We start from the raw sequence: 18,530 nt of genomic DNA on the forward strand, positions 1-18,530 counted from the left end.
GTGCACCCGTGCCACAAGGATGAGAGGACAAGGAAGAGTGGTCCAAGTCCACAGCGTGAGAAGAGGAAGCATTTCCTTCAGCACTATCTCCCAAAAGCGGATGCTACATTTTGGATGGCACCGGCACGGTACGGCACCGAGGACACCAAGGTAGGTCTGCGGGATCATTCCAGCAGGCCCTGATGTGTGACATCCATGGATGAGCTTCCACTGGTGTTTCAGTAGACAGAGAAGCTCTGGGAAGAACTGCTTTCATTGGGACATTCCCGTGGCACTACAAAGCACAAGCGCACTCTCAGTTTGCTTTTTTTTAAACACTCCAAAATGACATAGAGCAGAATGCAGAGCTGAGAACCTTTAGAAGCCTCATTTCCACAAGAGGAAGTGTCCTGCGCACTTTCAGAATTGTGAGATATGCGTAACCGAAATGAAGTTATGCTAATCGAAATAGTATGGGATGTTCATCACAACAAATGCAACACCAGCAATTGGAGATATACCAGACAACACACACAGGAACAGAATATGGCATCAGTGTCTAGGAGAAGTTGTCCTCACAGAAATCCCATGGAATTGCGTAGAGACAAGAGTCTAAAATTTTCACTTAACAAAGCCCTAGAAGTCTACATTAGATACCTGATATTACCTGACCAGTAGAGATGAAGAAGTACAGTAAAAGAAACAGGAAGTACCATTTTCAGTTCCAAAGATATTGAAGGCCCAGAAGATAAGCTTTCCAACAACTAGACTGCAAAACGCTATCCAGACCAAGTGTTGAAATTGGAGGTCTGGAAAACCCTGAAGAACAACATTGTCTCAGAATCACAAAAGGCAGAATATCAGAAAAGGGGAAGAGAAAGTCTAAAGACGAGCCAAAAAATATCAGAAAACTCAATGGATGTGATCATATCAGGGCCAAAATTCAGCCCTTAGCAGACTAGATAATGCAGAGGGACGCGTGAATGACTGTGAAGACAGGGGAACAGAAATCCCTCGGTCAGAAGCAGACATAGGAAAGCAAGTGCAAACCAATGAAACATTGCTGTTGAATCCTGGGTTAAGACAGGGCATGAAAGACTAGAGTTCATAAGAGTCCCAGATGGAAAAGCAAGAGATAAAGAAACAAAAACTGTCTGAAAATGTATCTGTAGAAAAATCAGACTGAAACGTGCTGAAAGCCAAGAAAGAATCATCTATGCGAATTCAGGGATTACACAGCATCCAAAGGAGGTGGAATCCCAATAGACCTACCAGCAGCTGTATGATTCAAATCAACAAAGTTCACGAATATCCCAGTGATTTAAAATGCACCTGGAGGAAACAACATAGTCACAAGGGAACCTCCAGAGGGGTTTCAGCTGATATCTCGGCAGCAATATTGCAGGACAGGGAGGAGTGCCAGGACACAGACCATATCCTGAATGGCCAAATGCTGCCACCTAGGGTAGCCTATGCCCCATGACCACCATTTCTAATAACGGCAGAGCTAGAGAATTCCACAGACCGGCAAATCTTAAAAGAATTCAGCAGTTCAAAACTTCTTCTAAAAGGAAGGTTGAGAATACTCCCCTGAATAGAAAAGCAGCAAGATGAAATGGAAAGAAGAAAACCATTTTTGGAAATGCAAGAAGAGCATGAGTGGCAAAGAAGAAACAAGAAGAAGGCAAGGAGGACATCAAAACCCTAAAGATGGGAGAGGGAAGCAGGAAATCATAGGTGATTGGAAGCACTCTCTTAAGTGAATCAGCTTATTGGACTCTCTGTTTGAAGCGAAAGGAGAGCTGCATGGCCTGACGTGTTTGCAAAACAAGCAAGAAGCAGACCAACAAAGAATCAAACCAACAAACAAGCACCAAAAGGGTACGGTTGGCTGACATCTACCAAGGGAATCATGATTATTCAAAAGAAAATACTCAAGGTGATGTCAAGGATCATTCAGCACGCATCGACCCAGTATCGCGGCTTGCATGTACTCAGCACACTTGTCTTCGGAAATCAGAGGCGTGCATTCATATTCGTAAATATTGATTCATAAGAGCATATCGTGACCTAACCCAAATGCCGATTTGGAATCAAATGGATTCCTAGTCCGTGATGTAGACTTGTATGTCTTCCGACAGGATGAAGGAATGCCATATTCTACGCTACGTAGAGAAGAAATGTAAGAAGCCTATAACAAAGGCACGTAGATCTGCCAAAGTGTACTAAGAGCAAAAGAGACAGACAGTAAAGTGCACATTGGGGTTGGTTTCATTTCTTGGAATTTCAGCCCCCATGAAACAAATGGATCCATGTCCTGAGAGTGCGGGTGTTTCAGCAGAAATCAGGCGACGCATATGTATTCCGGGTGTACGGATATCATAGGAACATAAGTCTCCTTTAGAGGGTCTCTGTGTACTGTGAACTGTTAGAAAGTTTAAAGACGTGTGAAACCATCAACTAAAAAGGGACCCACTTCCCTCCATTGGTACTGTGCATACAGAACTGAGCAAAAGGTAAGAGGGAAGAAGAAAGGCCCATGGGACGCTAGTGGGTAGAATCACATTTACCTTAGGCACCTCTCGTCGGATGCAGCCCCTCCCCCAACACTGACAAGATGCAGCAGCCATTGGGGATGGCAGGTACCGGTTGGATTCCAGGTGGAATGTTGGTGTGTACCGCGAGGCTTGTTGTGGCTGTTGGATCCTAGGTAACCGGGCAGAGTTCTGTGGGTGGATCAGTGTGATGGAGGGGCTGCCGCCCTCTGTGGAGCTTGGCTTAGGTGTTTGGTCCGGGAAGCTGTGTAAGTTCGAGATACTGCTGCTGCCCAAAGACCTGAGTTCACAGGTCAGTTTCCAGAACCTTTCAGAGCAGACAGTGGAAGATCTGCCTGTCATCAGCTTACTGGTGAGGCTCCGAGGTACTTTCAGACTTGCCCAGTCCTGCTGAAGTCGACTTTAGGGGAGACACGAAGAGAAGCTGGGCGAAAAGCTGGCTGCACGGATTGAGGAGAGATGCGAACACATGGATGAGAGATGTTCTGCTACAATGGAGAATACTGGCGTGGAGACAGCTGTAGAGGATACCAGGCTCAAAAGACATTCATGAGACCTATTGATCCTCGCTGATACTGGCAGAAACATACGGAGTGCCAACGTGGACTTGAGGAAGTTCCTCAATTCTCTTCTCCAAGAACGGGTCCAAGGTCCCTGACATCTGCAAGAGAAGAGATGGCAGAGATGATCAAAACGCTCCTGTTCTTGGAAGAGGTCGTGAGAATCCACACGTCCCAAGGGGCATTCCCAAGCCATTCAGACCAGAATTCACCAAGCCCAGGTAAGCCTTTTCCCAGGTTTGGGCCTAGCTAGCAAGCACTTGCCCTTCCCTCCCCTCCACTCAGGCATCCATTTTGAAGGATCAGTACCTGAGCTGCAATGAAGCCATTACGAGAAGAGCAAGCCCCTCCTAGAATCAGACTTCCTCCAGCTTCACACTCTGTGAACAACAGTGAACTCCTTCAAGGTCAAATAGTCTCGGCTGAAATCGATAGGAATTGAATACTTAGCTCACACCTAGAAACGATGGCCTTCCGCTAGATTCAGCCAATGTTGTTTTTATGTCTTCCCTGGGGTGAAGGGAGTGTGGTAAGTCAGGGGAATCTTTGACTGAACTTGAATCTGTATTAGGCCTCAGTTTTTCAAGACAGTATAGGTAAATAGTACATGTCAGAAAGTGAACTGTACTGTCAAAGTCGCCAGTGACATTAAAGACACAGCTTCTGTGGATCGTCTTTCAATTGAGTCAAGCCCCCGGGGGCACTATATCATGGGGGTGCAGACTTGGTTGCGTTAAATGGCTTTACCCAACATGATCGGATGATTAATCGTTCTCATCACTGATAGAAGAACACCTGGTTCTCAATAGACTAGCATAACTGCAGCAGGGTTGTCCTAGCTATAATGCCTCTAGGTGCTTTTGGATTCAAACCTAAATGTATATATTTGGTTTGTTTCCTCTTGTATTTTCCTAGAGAGGGATGTTACCCCTTGAAATGCCAACATTGGCCAGTAGGTGTCACTGGGAGTAAAGGGCACCACATGCACAAGTGTATCCAAGGTTGGGGGTTATTTCATGTTTCCAATAGTTATTTCATGGTTCCTGTTGGTTTCGGAGGCTTCAACCGTAAAGAGCTGACATGACCCCTTTAACAGTTTGGACTGGAAGTTTGCATTCTTTCTGTCTAGGTTTTCCGTAGAGTTGACAAAATGTTACCAAAATTGACAAGTCTGGCTTCTAGGTCGATACAGTGTGTTTCAAAAAATAACTTCATTTTCGTATACTCCCAAAACATGTAAATGAATTCTGTTAAACTTCTTAAAGACTGCAAATGAGATATCAACACACTGTCAAAACAGGTGTCTTCGGACAATCCCTCCCACCAAGGCTGTATAGAAACAAAGAGCTAAGCAAATATCACATTTCTGTGAAATGTATCTGGATAGTGTTGATTCATCGATGCCCAGTTGGCAGAGAAGAAGTGCAACCTGCACTCACTCGCTCCCAGGTACAGAGCAATGGAAACATCCACTCACCCAGCCCTTGGCACAGGACACTTGCCGAAGAGAGGCCTGTTACTTCCAAAGACAGGATGAGGCCTCAGGACACCTGGAAGCAGGAGAAGGCAAAGCAGGGAATGGAAACCAGTGCAGGGTCTGACCCCTGGTGATGGAGCAACAAGGGTGAAACTCTGTTTACCTTGGACGCACACTCTCAAGCGGACAGGAGACATGGGATTGAAGGTGATGTGCTGAGATTTACAAGAGTGCACAGCAGATGCTTGGCTGACAGAACTCAAAGAATCCAGCGCAAAATATCCCCACAGTTGATTCTGAGACCAAGATCCGAGCTGCCAAATTTGAGGTAGCAGAGGCAACGGTCAGTGAGGGATAGGGCTACGGATGATGGCACACGCTGAGTCTCAGGGATCTGGAGTGCGTTGTGGGATGTGGTGGGTCGAATCAAGAGAGCAAACCGAACTGTGTACCAATGATAAAGCAACCACACTGGTCGCGCGGTTGAGATTACCGATATGTCCCATGGCCACACCCAGTGCATCTGCAGGACCAGGGACCAATTGGGCATCTTGCCAATAGAGCACGTGTGGGGCTGAATCAGAGCTATCGTGCATCTGGTCTGAGGGATCCAGGGGGCCTTGGGTTTGAAATCAGAATGAAAAGCCTTAGGATCTGCTACATTCATAACCTGGGCTGGGATTATGGTTTGGTTTGAGGCACAGGATGCGCAACAGCTCTGTGGTTGCCTTCGTGCACCCGTGCCACAAGGATGAGAGGACAAGGAAGAGTGGTCCAAGTCCACAGCGTGAGAAGAGGAAGCATTTCCTTCAGCACTATCTCCCAAAAGCGGATGCTACATTTTGGATGGCACCGGCACGGTACGGCACCGAGGACACCAAGGTAGGTCTGCGGGATCATTCCAGCAGGCCCTGATGTGTGACATCCATGGATGAGCTTCCACTGGTGTTTCAGTAGACAGAGAAGCTCTGGGAAGAACTGCTTTCATTGGGACATTCCCGTGGCACTACAAAGCACAAGCGCACTCTCAGTTTGCTTTTTTTTAAACACTCCAAAATGACATAGAGCAGAATGCAGAGCTGAGAACCTTTAGAAGCCTCATTTCCACAAGAGGAAGTGTCCTGCGCACTTTCAGAATTGTGAGATATGCGTAACCGAAATGAAGTTATGCTAATCGAAATAGTATGGGATGTTCATCACAACAAATGCAACACCAGCAATTGGAGATATACCAGACAACACACACAGGAACAGAATATGGCATCAGTGTCTAGGAGAAGTTGTCCTCACAGAAATCCCATGGAATTGCGTAGAGACAAGAGTCTAAAATTTTCACTTAACAAAGCCCTAGAAGTCTACATTAGATACCTGATATTACCTGACCAGTAGAGATGAAGAAGTACAGTAAAAGAAACAGGAAGTACCATTTTCAGTTCCAAAGATATTGAAGGCCCAGAAGATAAGCTTTCAAACAACTAGACTGCAAAACGCTATCCAGACCAAGTGTTGAAATTGGAGGTCTGGAAAACCCTGAAGAACAACATTGTCTCAGAATCACAAAAGGCAGAATATCAGAAAAGGGGAAGAGAAAGTCTAAAGACGAGCCAAAAAATATCAGAAAACTCAATGGATGTGATCATATCAGGGCCAAAATTCAGCCCTTAGCAGACTAGATAATGCAGAGGGACGCGTGAATGACTGTGAAGACAGGGGAACAGAAATCCCTCGGTCAGAAGCAGACATAGGAAAGCAAGTGCAAACCAATGAAACATTGCTGTTGAATCCTGGGTTAAGACAGGGCATGAAAGACTAGAGTTCATAAGAGTCCCAGATGGAAAAGCAAGAGATAAAGAAACAAAAACTGTCTGAAAATGTATCTGTAGAAAAATCAGACTGAAACGTGCTGAAAGCCAAGAAAGAATCATCTATGCGAATTCAGGGATTACACAGCATCCAAAGGAGGTGGAATCCCAATAGACCTACCAGCAGCTGTATGATTCAAATCAACAAAGTTCACGAATATCCCAGTGATTTAAAATGCACCTGGAGGAAACAACATAGTCACAAGGGAACCTCCAGAGGGGTTTCAGCTGATATCTCGGCAGCAATATTGCAGGACAGGGAGGAGTGCCAGGACACAGACCATATCCTGAATGGCCAAATGCTGCCACCTAGGGTAGCCTATGCCCCATGACCACCATTTCTAATAACGGCAGAGCTAGAGAATTCCACAGACCGGCAAATCTTAAAAGAATTCAGCAGTTCAAAACTTCTTCTAAAAGGAAGGTTGAGAATAATCCCCTGAATAGAAAAGCAGCAAGATGAAATGGAAAGAAGAAAACCATTATTGGAAATGCAAGAAGAGCATGAGTGGCAAAGAAGAAACAAGAAGAAGGCCAGGAGGACATCAAAACCCTAAAGATGGGAGAGGGAAGCAGGAAATCATAGGTGATTGGAAGCACTCTCTTAAGTGAATCAGCTTATTGGACTCTCTGTTTGAAGCGAAAGGAGAGCTGCATGGCCTGACGTGTTTGCAAAACAAGCAAGAAGCAGACCAACAAAGAATCAAACCAACAAACAAGCACCAAAAGGGTACGGTTGGCTGACATCTACCAAGGGAATCATGATTATTCAAAAGAAAATACTCAAGGTGATGTCAAGGATCATTCAGCACGCATCGACCCAGTATCGCGGCTTGCATGTACTCAGCACACTTGTCTTCGCAAATCAGAGGCGTGCATTCATATTCGTAAATATTGATTCATAAGAGCATATCGTGACCTAACCCAAATGCCGATTTGGAATCAAATGGATTCCTAGTCCGTGATGTAGACTTGTATGTCTTCCGACAGGATGAAGGAATGCCATATTCTACGCTACGTAGAGAAGAAATGTAAGAAGCCTATAACAAAGGCACGTAGATCTGCCAAAGTGTACTAAGAGCAAAAGAGACAGACAGTAAAGTGCACATTGGGGTTGGTTTCATTTCTTGGAATTTCAGCCCCCATGAAACAAATGGATCCATGTCCTGAGAGTGCGGGTGTTTCAGCAGAAATCAGGCGACGCATATGTATTCCGGGTGTATGGATATCATAGGAACATAAGTCTCCTTTAGAGGGTCTCTGTGTACTGTGAACTGTTAGAAAGTTTAAAGACGTGTGAAACCATCAACTAAAAAGGGACCCACTTCCCTCCATTGGTACTGTGCATACAGATCTGAGCAAAAGGAAAGAGGGAAGAAGAAAGGCCCATGGGACGCTAGTGGGTAGAATCACATTTACCTTAGGCACCTCTCGTCGGATGCAGCCCCTCCCCCAACACTGACAAGATGCAGCAGCCATTGGGGATGGCAGGTACCGGTTGGATTCCAGGTGGAATGTTGGTGTGTACCGCGAGGCTTGTTGTGGCTGTTGGATCCTAGGTAACCGGGCAGAGTTCTGTGGGTGGATCAGTGTGATGGAGGGGCTGCCGCCCTCTGTGGAGCTTGGCTTAGGTGTTTGGTCCGGGAAGCTGTGTAAGTTCGAGATACTGCTGCTGCCCAAAGACCTGAGTTCACAGGTCAGTTTCCAGAACCTTTCAGAGCAGACAGTGGAAGATCTGCCTGTCATCAGCTTACTGGTGAGGCTCCGAGGTCCTTTCAGACTTGCCCAGTCCTGCTGAAGTCGACTTTAGGGGAGACACGAAGAGAAGCTGGGCGAAAAGCTGGCTGCACGGATTGAGGAGAGATGCGAACACATGGATGAGAGATGTTCTGCTACAATGGAGAATACTGGCGTGGAGACAGCTGTAGAGGATACCAGGCTCAAAAGACATTCATGAGACCTATTGATCCTCGCTGATACTGGCAGAAACATACGGAGTGCCAACGTGGACTTGAGGAAGTTCCTCAATTCTCTTCTCCAAGAACGGGTCCAAGGTCCCTGACATCTGCAAGAGAAGAGATGGCAGAGATGATCAAAACGCTCCTGTTCTTGGAAGAGGTCGTGAGAATCCACACGTCCCAAGGGGCATTCCCAAGCCATTCAGACCAGAATTCACCAAGCCCAGGTAAGCCTTTTCCCAGGTTTGGGCCTAGCTAGCAAGCACTTGCCCTTCCCTCCCCTCCACTCAGGCATCCATTTTGAAGGATCAGTACCTGAGCTGCAATGAAGCCATTACGAGAAGAGCAAGCCCCTCCTAGAATCAGACTTCCTCCAGCTTCACACTCTGTGAACAACAGTGAACTCCTTCAAGGTCAAATAGTCTCGGCTGAAATCGATAGGAATTGAATACTTAGCTCACACCTAGAAACGATGGCCTTCCGCTAGATTCAGCCAATGTTGTGTTTATGTCTTCCCTGGGGTGAAGGGAGTGTGGTAAGTCAGGGGAATCTTTGACTGAACTTGAATCTGTATTAGGCCTCAGTTTTTCAAGACAGTGTAGGTAAATAGTACATGTCAGAAAGTGAACTGTACTGTCAAAGTCGCCAGTGACATTAAAGACACAGCTTCTGTGGATCGTCTTTCAATTGAGTCAAGCCCCCGGGGGCACTATATCATGGGGGTGCAGACTTGGTTGCGTTAAATGGCTTTACCCAACATGATCGGATGATGAATCGTTCTCATCACTGATAGAAGAACACCTGGTTCTCAATAGACTAGCATAACTGCAGCAGGGTTGTCCTAGCTATAATGCCTCTAGGTGCTTTTGGATTCAAACCTAAATGTATATATTTGGTTTGTTTCCTCTTGTATTTTCCTAGAGAGGGATGTTACCCCTTGAAATGCCAACATTGGCCAGTAGGTGTCACTGGGAGTAAAGGGCACCACATGCACAAGTGTATCCAAGGTTGGGGGTTATTTCATGTTTCCAATAGTTATTTCATGGTTCCTGTTGGTTTCGGAGGCTTCAACCGTAAAGAGCTGACATGACCCCTTTAACAGTTTGGACTGGAAGTTTGCATTCTTTCTGTCTAGGTTTTCCGTAGAGCTGACAAAATGTTACCAAAATTGACAAGTCTGGCTTCTAGGTCGATACAGTGTGTTTCAAAAAATAACTTCATTTTCGTATACTCCCAAAACATGTAAATGAATTCTGTTAAACTTCTTAAAGACTGCAAATGAGATATCAACACACTGTCAAAACAGGTGTCTTCGGACAATCCCTCCCACCAAGGCTGTATAGAAACAAAGAGCTAAGCAAATATCACATTTCTGTGAAATGTATCTGGATAGTGTTGATTCATCGATGCCCAGTTGGCAGAGAAGAAGTGCAACCTGCACTCACTCGCTCCCAGGTACAGAGCAATGGAAACATCCACTCACCCAGCCCTTGGCACAGGACACTTGCCGAAGAGAGGCCTGTTACTTCCAAAGACAGGATGAGGCCTCAGGACACCTGGAAGCAGGAGAAGGCAAAGCAGGGAATGGAAACCAGTGCAGGGTCTGACCCCTGGTGATGGAGCAACAAGGGTGAAACTCTGTTTACCTTGGACGCACACTCTCAAGCGGACAGGAGACATGGGATTGAAGGTGATGTGCTGAGATTTACAAGAGTGCACAGCAGATGCTTGGCTGACAGAACTCAAAGAATCCAGCGCAAAATATCCCCACAGTTGATTCTGAGACCAAGATCCGAGCTGCCAAATTTGAGGTAGCAGAGGCAACGGTCAGTGAGGGATAGGGCTACGGATGATGGCACACGCTGAGTCTCAGGGATCTGGAGTGCATTGTGGGATGTGGTGGGTCGAATCAAGAGAGCAAACCGAACTGTGTACCAATGATAAAGCAACCACACTGGTCGCGCGGTTGAGATTACCGATATGTCCCATGGCCACACCCAGTGCATCTGCAGGACCAGGGACCAATTGGGCATCTTGCCAATAGAGCACGTGTGGGGCTGAATCAGAGCTATCGTGCATCTGGTCTGAGGGATCCAGGGGGCCTTGGGTTTGAAATCAGAATGAAAAGCCTTAGGATCTGCTACATTCATAACCTGGGCTGGGATTATGGTTTGGTTTGAGGCACAGGATGCGCAACAGCTCTGTGGTTGCCTTCGTGCACCCGTGCCACAAGGATGAGAGGACAAGGAAGAGTGGTCCAAGTCCACAGCGTGAGAAGAGGAAGCATTTCCTTCAGCACTATCTCCCAAAAGCGGATGCTACATTTTGGATGGCACCGGCACGGTACGGCACCGAGGACACCAAGGTAGGTCTGCGGGATCATTCCAGCAGGCCCTGATGTGTGACATCCATGGATGAGCTTCCACTGGTGTTTCAGTAGACAGAGAAGCTCTGGGAAGAACTGCTTTCATTGGGACATTCCCGTGGCACTACAAAGCACAAGCGCACTCTCAGTTTGCTTTTTTTTAAACACTCCAAAATGACATAGAGCAGAATGCAGAGCTGAGAACCTTTAGAAGCCTCATTTCCACAAGAGGAAGTGTCCTGTGCACTTTCAGAATTGTGAGATATGCGTAACCGAAATGAAGTTATGCTAATCGAAATAGTATGGGATGTTCATCACAACAAATGCAACACCAGCAATTGGAGATATACCAGACAACACACACAGGAACAGAATATGGCATCAATGTCTAGGAGAAGTTGTCCTCACAGAAATCCCATGGAATTGCGTAGAGACAAGAGTCTAAAATTTTCACTTAACAAAGCCCTAGAAGTCTACATTAGATACCTGATATTACCTGACCAGTAGAGATGAAGAAGTACAGTAAAAGAAACAGGAAGTACCATTTTCAGTTCCAAAGATATTGAAGGCCCAGAAGATAAGCTTTCCAACAACTAGACTGCAAAACGCTATCCAGACCAAGTGTTGAAATTGGAGGTCTGGAAAACCCTGAAGAACAACATTGTCTCAGAATCACAAAAGGCAGAATATCAGAAAAGGGGAAGAGAAAGTCTAAAGACGAGCCAAAAAATATCAGAAAACTCAATGGATGTGATCATATCAGGGCCAAAATTCAGCCCTTAGCAGACTAGATAATGCAGAGGGACGCGTGAATGACTGTGAAGACAGGGGAACAGAAATCCCTCGGTCAGAAGCAGACATAGGAAAGCAAGTGCAAACCAATGAAACATTGCTGTTGAATCCTGGGTTAAGACAGGGCATGAAAGACTAGAGTTCATAAGAGTCCCAGATGGAAAAGCAAGAGATAAAGAAACAAAAACTGTCTGAAAATGTATCTGTAGAAAAATCAGACTGAAACGTGCTGAAAGCCAAGAAAGAATCATCTATGCGAATTCAGGGATTACACAGCATCCAAAGGAGGTGGAATCCCAATAGACCTACCAGCAGCTGTATGATTCAAATCAACAAAGTTCACGAATATCCCAGTGATTTAAAATGCACCTGGAGGAAACAACATAGTCACAAGGGAACCTCCAGAGGGGTTTCAGCTGATATCTCGGCAGCAATATTGCAGGACAGGGAGGAGTGCCAGGACACAGACCATATCCTGAATGGCCAAATGCTGCCACCTAGGGTAGCCTATGCCCCATGACCACCATTTCTAATAACGGCAGAGCTAGAGAATTCCACAGACCGGCAAATCTTAAAAGAATTCAGCAGTTCAAAACTTCTTCTAAAAGGAAGGTTGAGAATACTCCCCTGAATAGAAAAGCAGCAAGATGAAATGGAAAGAAGAAAACCATTTTTGGAAATGCAAGAAGAGCATGAGTGGCAAAGAAGAAACAAGAAGAAGGCAAGGAGGACATCAAAACCCTAAAGATGGGAGAGGGAAGCAGGAAATCATAGGTGATTGGAAGCACTCTCTTAAGTGAATCAGCTTATTGGACTCTCTGTTTGAAGCGAAAGGAGAGCTGCATGGCCTGACGTGTTTGCAAAACAAGCAAGAAGCAGACCAACAAAGAATCAAACCAACAAACAAGCACCAAAAGGGTACGGTTGGCTGACATCTACCAAGGGAATCATGATTATTCAAAAGAAAATACTCAAGGTGATGTCAAGGATCATTCAGCACGCATCGACCCAGTATCGCGGCTTGCATGTACTCAGCACACTTGTCTTCGCAAATCAGAGGCGTGCATTCATATTCGTAAATATTGATTCATAAGAGCATATCGTGACCTAACCCAAATGCCGATTTGGAATCAAATGGATTCCTAGTCCGTGATGTAGACTTGTATGTCTTCCGACAGGATGAAGGAATGCCATATTCTACGCTACGTAGAGAAGAAATGTAAGAAGCCTATAACAAAGGCACGTAGATCTGCCAAAGTGTACTAAGAGCAAAAGAGACAGACAGTAAAGTGCACATTGGGGTTGGTTTCATTTCTTGGAATTTCAGCCCCCATGAAACAAATGGATCCATGTCCTGAGAGTGCGGGTGTTTCAGCAGAAATCAGGCGACGCATATGTATTCCGGGTGTACGGATATCATAGGAACATAAGTCTCCTTTAGAGGGTCTCTGTGTACTGTGAACTGTTAGAAAGTTTAAAGACGTGTGAAACCATCAACTAAAAAGGGACCCACTTCCCTCCATTGGTACTGTGCATACAGATCTGAGCAAAAGGAAAGAGGGAAGAAGAAAGGCCCATGGGACGCTAGTGGGTAGAATCACATTTACCTTAGGCACCTCTCGTCGGATGCAGCCCCTCCCCCAACACTGACAAGATGCAGCAGCCATTGGGGATGGCAGGTACCGGTTGGATTCCAGGTGGAATGTTGGTGTGTACCGCGAGGCTTGTTGTGGCTGTTGGATCCTAGGTAACCGGGCAGAGTTCTGTGGGTGGATCAGTGTGATGGAGGGGCTGCCGCCCTCTGTGGAGCTTGGCTTAGGTGTTTGGTCCGGGAAGCTGTGTAAGTTCGAGATACTGCTGCTGCCCAAAGACCTGAGTTCACAGGTCAGTTTCCAGAACCTTTCAGAGCAGACAGTGGAAGATCTGCCTGTCATCAGCTTACTGGTGAGGCTCCGAGGTACTTTCAGACTTGCCCAGTCCTGCTGAAGTCGACTTTAGGGGAGACACGAAGAGAAGCTGGGCGAAAAGCTGGCTGCACGGATTGAGGAGAGATGCGAACACATGGATGAGAGATGTTCTGCTACAATGGAGAATACTGGCGTGGAGACAGCTGTAGAGGATACCAGGCTCAAAAGACATTCATGAGACCTATTGATCCTCGCTGATACTGGCAGAAACATACGGAGTGCCAACGTGGACTTGAGGAAGTTCCTCAATTCTCTTCTCCAAGAACGGGTCCAAGGTCCCTGACATCTGCAAGAGAAGAGATGGCAGAGATGATCAAAACGCTCCTGTTCTTGGAAGAGGTCGTGAGAATCCACACGTCCCAAGGGGCATTCCCAAGCCATTCAGACCAGAATTCACCAAGCCCAGGTAAGCCTTTTCCCAGGTTTGGGCCTAGCTAGCAAGCACTTGCCCTTCCCTCCCCTCCACTCAGGCATCCATTTTGAAGGATCAGTACCTGAGCTGCAATGAAGCCATTACGAGAAGAGCAAGCCCCTCCTAGAATCAGACTTCCTCCAGCTTCACACTCTGTGAACAACAGTGAACTCCTTCAAGGTCAAATAGTCTCGGCTGAAATCGATAGGAATTGAATACTTAGCTCACACCTAGAAACGATGGCCTTCCGCTAGATTCAGCCAATGTTGTTTTTATGTCTTCCCTGGGGTGAAGGGAGTGTGGTAAGTCAGGGGAATCTTTGACTGAACTTGAATCTGTATTAGGCCTCAGTTTTTCAAGACAGTGTAGGTAAATAGTACATGTCAGAAAGTGAACTGTACTGTCAAAGTCGCCAGTGACATTAAAGACACAGCTTCTGTGGATCGTCTTTCAATTGAGTCAAGCCCCCGGGGGCACTATATCATGGGGGTGCAGACTTGGTTGCGTTAAATGGCTTTACCCAACATGATCGGATGATGAATCGTTCTCATCACTGATAGAAGAACACCTGGTTCTCAATAGACTAGCATAACTGCAGCAGGGTTGTCCTAGCTATAATGCCTCTAGGTGCTTTTGGATTCAAACCTAAATGTATATATTTGGTTTGTTTCCTCTTGTATTTTCCTAGAGAGGGATGTTACCCCTTGAAATGCCAACATTGGCCAGTAGGTGTCACTGGGAGTAAAGGGCACCACATGCACAAGTGTATCCAAGGTTGGGGGTTATTTCATGTTTCCAATAGTTATTTCATGGTTCCTGTTGGTTTCGGAGGCTTCAACCGTAAAGAGCTGACATGACCCCTTTAACAGTTTGGACTGGAAGTTTGCATTCTTTCTGTCTAGGTTTTCCGTAGAGCTGACAAAATGTTACCAAAATTGACAAGTCTGGCTTCTAGGTCGATACAGTGTGTTTCAAAAAATAACTTCATTTTCGTATACTCCCAAAACATGTAAATGAATTCTGTTAAACTTCTTAAAGACTGCAAATGAGATATCAACACACTGTCAAAACAGGTGTCTTCGGACAATCCCTCCCACCAAGGCTGTATAGAAACAAAGAGCTAAGCAAATATCACATTTCTGTGAAATGTATCTGGATAGTGTTGATTCATCGATGCCCAGTTGGCAGAGAAGAAGTGCAACCTGCACTCACTCGCTCCCAGGTACAGAGCAATGGAAACATCCACTCACCCAGCCCTTGGCACAGGACACTTGCCGAAGAGAGGCCTGTTACTTCCAAAGACAGGATGAGGCCTCAGGACACCTGGAAGCAGGAGAAGGCAAAGCAGGGAATGGAAACCAGTGCAGGGTCTGACCCCTGGTGATGGAGCAACAAGGGTGAAACTCTGTTTACCTTGGACGCACACTCTCAAGCGGACAGGAGACATGGGATTGAAGGTGATGTGCTGAGATTTACAAGAGTGCACAGCAGATGCTTGGCTGACAGAACTCAAAGAATCCAGCGCAAAATATCCCCACAGTTGATTCTGAGACCAAGATCCGAGCTGCCAAATTTGAGGTAGCAGAGGCAACGGTCAGTGAGGGATAGGGCTACGGATGATGGCACACGCTGAGTCTCAGGGATCTGGAGTGCGTTGTGGGATGTGGTGGGTCGAATCAAGAGAGCAAACCGAACTGTGTACCAATGATAAAGCAACCACACTGGTCGCGCGGTTGAGATTACCGATATGTCCCATGGCCACACCCAGTGCATCTGCAGGACCAGGGACCAATTGGGCATCTTGCCAATAGAGCACGTGTGGGGCTGAATCAGAGCTATCGTGCATCTGGTCTGAGGGATCCAGGGGGCCTTGGGTTTGAAATCAGAATGAAAAGCCTTAGGATCTGCTACATTCATAACCTGGGCTGGGATTATGGTTTGGTTTGAGGCACAGGATGCGCAACAGCTCTGTGGTTGCCTTCGTGCACCCGTGCCACAAGGATGAGAGGACAAGGAAGAGTGGTCCAAGTCCACAGCGTGAGAAGAGGAAGCATTTCCTTCAGCACTATCTCCCAAAAGCGGATGCTACATTTTGGATGGCACCGGCACGGTACGGCACCGAGGACACCAAGGTAGGTCTGCGGGATCATTCCAGCAGGCCCTGATGTGTGACATCCATGGATGAGCTTCCACTGGTGTTTCAGTAGACAGAGAAGCTCTGGGAAGAACTGCTTTCATTGGGACATTCCCGTGGCACTACAAAGCACAAGCGCACTCTCAGTTTGCTTTTTTTTAAACACTCCAAAATGACATAGAGCAGAATGCAGAGCTGAGAACCTTTAGAAGCCTCATTTCCACAAGAGGAAGTGTCCTGCGCACTTTCAGAATTGTGAGATATGCGTAACCGAAATGAAGTTATGCTAATCGAAATAGTATGGGATGTTCATCACAACAAATGCAACACCAGCAATTGGAGATATACCAGACAACACACACAGGAACAGAATATGGCATCAGTGTCTAGGAGAAGTTGTCCTCACAGAAATCCCATGGAATTGCGTAGAGACAAGAGTCTAAAATTTTCACTTAACAAAGCCCTAGAAGTCTACATTAGATACCTGATATTACCTGACCAGTAGAGATGAAGAAGTACAGTAAAAGAAACAGGAAGTACCATTTTCAGTTCCAAAGATATTGAAGGCCCAGAAGATAAGCTTTCCAACAACTAGACTGCAAAACGCTATCCAGACCAAGTGTTGAAATTGGAGGTCTGGAAAACCCTGAAGAACAACATTGTCTCAGAATCACAAAAGGCAGAATATCAGAAAAGGGGAAGAGAAAGTCTAAAGACGAGCCAAAAAATATCAGAAAACTCAATGGATGTGATCATATCAGGGCCAAAATTCAGCCCTTAGCAGACTAGATAATGCAGAGGGACGCGTGAATGACTGTGAAGACAGGGGAACAGAAATCCCTCGGTCAGAAGCAGACATAGGAAAGCAAGTGCAAACCAATGAAACATTGCTGTTGAATCCTGGGTTAAGACAGGGCATGAAAGACTAGAGTTCATAAGAGTCCCAGATGGAAAAGCAAGAGATAAAGAAACAAAAACTGTCTGAAAATGTATCTGTAGAAAAATCAGACTGAAACGTGCTGAAAGCCAAGAAAGAATCATCTATGCGAATTCAGGGATTACACAGCATCCAAAGGAGGTGGAATCCCAATAGACCTACCAGCAGCTGTATGATTCAAATCAACAAAGTTCACGAATATCCCAGTGATTTAAAATGCACCTGGAGGAAACAACATAGTCACAAGGGAACCTCCAGAGGGGTTTCAGCTGATATCTCGGCAGCAATATTGCAGGACAGGGAGGAGTGCCAGGACACAGACCATATCCTGAATGGCCAAATGCTGCCACCTAGGGTAGCCTATGCCCCATGACCACCATTTCTAATAACGGCAGAGCTAGAGAATTCCACAGACCGGCAAATCTTAAAAGAATTCAGCAGTTCAAAACTTCTTCTAAAAGGAAGGTTGAGAATACTCCCCTGAATAGAAAAGCAGCAAGATGAAATGGAAAGAAGAAAACCATTTTTGGAAATGCAAGAAGAGCATGAGTGGCAAAGAAGAAACAAGAAGAAGGCAAGGAGGACATCAAAACCCTAAAGATGGGAGAGGGAAGCAGGAAATCATAGGTGATTGGAAGCACTCTCTTAAGTGAATCAGCTTATTGGACTCTCTGTTTGAAGCGAAAGGAGAGCTGCATGGCCTGACGTGTTTGCAAAACAAGCAAGAAGCAGACCAACAAAGAATCAAACCAACAAACAAGCACCAAAAGGGTACGGTTGGCTGACATCTACCAAGGGAATCATGATTATTCAAAAGAAAATACTCAAGGTGATGTCAAGGATCATTCAGCACGCATCGACCCAGTATCGCGGCTTGCATGTACTCAGCACACTTGTCTTCGCAAATCAGAGGCGTGCATTCATATTCGTAAATATTGATTCATAAGAGCATATCGTGACCTAACCCAAATGCCGATTTGGAATCAAATGGATTCCTAGTCCGTGATGTAGACTTGTATGTCTTCCGACAGGATGAAGGAATGCCATATTCTACGCTACGTAGAGAAGAAATGTAAGAAGCCTATAACAAAGGCACGTAGATCTGCCAAAGTGTACTAAGAGCAAAAGAGACAGACAGTAAAGTGCACATTGGGGTTGGTTTCATTTCTTGGAATTTCAGCCCCCATGAAACAAATGGATCCATGTCCTGAGAGTGCGGGTGTTTCAGCAGAAATCAGGCGACGCATATGTATTCCGGGTGTACGGATATCATAGGAACATAAGTCTCCTTTAGAGGGTCTCTGTGTACTGTGAACTGTTAGAAAGTTTAAAGACGTGTGAAACCATCAACTAAAAAGGGACCCACTTCCCTCCATTGGTACTGTGCATACAGATCTGAGCAAAAGGAAAGAGGGAAGAAGAAAGGCCCATGGGACGCTAGTGGGTAGAATCACATTTACCTTAGGCACCTCTCGTCGGATGCAGCCCCTCCCCCAACACTGACAAGATGCAGCAGCCATTGGGGATGGCAG

The 18,530-nt window shown here is 45.9% G+C and overlaps 2 long non-coding RNA genes across 2 annotated transcripts; both read right to left on the reverse strand.

Annotated features, from left to right (window-relative positions):
• Window positions 1–2,973: 2,973 nt before the first annotated feature.
• Window positions 2,974–7,924, reverse strand: LOC140695353 (uncharacterized). Its single transcript, XR_012071077.1, has 5 exons — window positions 7,853–7,924; window positions 4,735–4,885; window positions 4,572–4,644; window positions 3,404–3,474; window positions 2,974–3,195 (listed from the first exon to the last, which is right to left on the reverse strand). It is a non-coding gene; the product is annotated as an uncharacterized lncRNA (long non-coding RNA).
• A 5,643-nt stretch (window positions 7,925–13,567) lies between these two features.
• On the reverse strand, window positions 13,568–18,530 carry LOC140695348 (uncharacterized). Its single transcript, XR_012071072.1, has 5 exons — window positions 18,459–18,530; window positions 15,341–15,491; window positions 15,178–15,250; window positions 14,010–14,080; window positions 13,568–13,801 (listed from the first exon to the last, which is right to left on the reverse strand). It is a non-coding gene; the product is annotated as an uncharacterized lncRNA (long non-coding RNA).

The sequence above is a fragment of the Vicugna pacos genome, unplaced genomic scaffold (genome assembly GCF_048564905.1).
Source record: "Vicugna pacos unplaced genomic scaffold, VicPac4 scaffold_196, whole genome shotgun sequence".
NCBI classification, from domain to species: Eukaryota; Metazoa; Chordata; class Mammalia; order Artiodactyla; family Camelidae; genus Vicugna; species Vicugna pacos.